General features: G+C 29.7%; 1 long non-coding RNA gene across 1 annotated transcript; it reads left to right on the top strand.

Moving 5' to 3' along the window:
- The first annotated feature begins 340 nt into the window (after positions 1-340).
- On the top strand, positions 341-1566 carry LOC126736393 (uncharacterized). The gene is made up of 3 exons (XR_007660660.1): positions 341-897; positions 957-1258; positions 1392-1566. It is a non-coding gene; the product is annotated as an uncharacterized LOC126736393 (long non-coding RNA).
- Positions 1567-1969: the final 403 nt, after the last annotated feature.

Here is a 1969-nt window from a genome sequence, read left to right as displayed (position 1 = left end):
TTTTAATGTAAGCCCTAAACAGATAATTTCTAGTAAAAAAAACCAAAGAAACACATTTTGTTCGAAAATCGACAGGGAAGGATTAAAAAAGGTTATAACCGATTTGACTCTAAAATGAACAGAAAACCTATTTATTTGCATTTTTCAATTCTCGAAGAAAGTCCGTGTTCAAGATGAACATTTTTTCAAAATATGCTCCCAATTCAATTTTTTTATTGGTTCAAGATCATTCAAAAAATAGTAAAAAAGCTTATTGACAAATTTTTTTCCAATTTATGGGAGTGCCACAATAGAAAAGGAAAAGATTAGACCGTATAATAATCTGTGTATTGGGATTGGATAAAACAATTTTCACGTCGACTGTTCTATTTTCCATTTTCATTTTGAAAGTCAATTAGGTAAATGGAAAGATGAATAGAAGCTAAAATTAAGCTAGTAAAATAAACCATTGAAATAAAATAACCGTCACTTGCTTTAACAACCCCTGCAATGAAATTTATCTACTAAACTTACCCTATGTCGCCCAAACCCTAAATTGAAAAAAACAATTAGAACTAGGTATATGAATTTTGCTGCCAAAATATTAAATTATATAATTTATCAAACCGACCGTGAAAAAATAAATTTTAGTGCGCCCATGACATGCCAAGCTCAAACAGCAATGCTCAATGACATCTGAATTTGACAAGTCAGTTAAATTCAGATGTCAATGTCAACCCAACAAAACAATAACATAATTCACCTGGAGAAATTATTATTTTTTAACTAATATTTATTGGAAAACTTCAACACAAATTATTTGCTAAATAAAACTGATGAAAATCTCATAACTTCATTCAAGTTCGCATATATTTTGCCAGTGTGGCCTTTGTTTTGTGTACTTAGAATGATTACAAGGTATGATTTGTTTTCATCCTGGTCAACAATTTAACAGCTGTGGGACCCATTTGTTGTAGGAGAAGAATTGCATGTTTTAACTGCTGATTAGACTACACAACCAGAAATAAATAAGCTAAATGAAGTATGTTAGGATACCCAGAGATCATGAAATGTGTTTGATAGGGCTCAGACCATGCACTTAAGGACATCCGTCAAGAAATCATTGAGATATTGATGAAATTGGGAAACCAGGAAGAACTGCCTGTCTTTACTGTTGGTTAGAGTACACAGCCAGAAATAAATAAGCTACAGGAAGTATGTTAGGATTCCCCAGAGATCATGAAATGTGTTTGAAGGGATATGAATCAGCTTTTTTGTTGTGAGTAAAACGGAGCAATATTTTAATAAAGTTTTACTTATTACTGGATTGTTTCACCAGAAGATAATTTATATACTTTGTGTTGTCTCAATGAAATATGCATATCTAATTATATATACTTTATTTGTTTCAGATCTTGAATAGGCAAAATGGCACGAGAATCTTCCAACTGGACCCAAAGTCTCTATTTTTGGTTAGAAAATAAAACTTATTTAATGTTTATGTTCCATGACCTGTTTATTGTTTTATTAAATTTTGTCATACAGTTATTTAGTTTTAATAATTAAAGAGAAAATTGATCTATAGTAGTTGTTGTTGTTTTTTTTTTTGAAGATTCCATTCCTTAAGGCATAAACCACATTATGCTTTTCTCTGCAGTTATTACCATAGGATTGTTATCCATTTCATACACATGTTTAATTTTAAAATTTCATATAATAAATAGTTTTGACAATCTACCCTCATATAAAGCAGATATTATTGGAACAGTTTTCTACAAGCTACTGTTTATATGTGGCGATCAGTTTAAATTTGTACATACACTTAATCAGAAATATTTCATAGACAGTATTTATACCTGAATGTTCTTACATACTTAACTAAAGGAGTGCTTTATTCTTTTGCTTAATTATAATATATCTTGTTTAATCAATGTCTTTAATTTATTTAGAAAGTCATTTCAGATATGTACTTAGGTCATTAATAAGTTAC

This window comes from Anthonomus grandis, chromosome 5, assembly GCF_022605725.1.
Source record: "Anthonomus grandis grandis chromosome 5, icAntGran1.3, whole genome shotgun sequence".
Taxonomy (NCBI): Eukaryota; Metazoa; Arthropoda; class Insecta; order Coleoptera; family Curculionidae; genus Anthonomus; species Anthonomus grandis.
The sequence above is the reverse complement of the archived record's forward strand: the minus strand, read 5'-3'. Positions and strand labels throughout refer to the sequence as shown.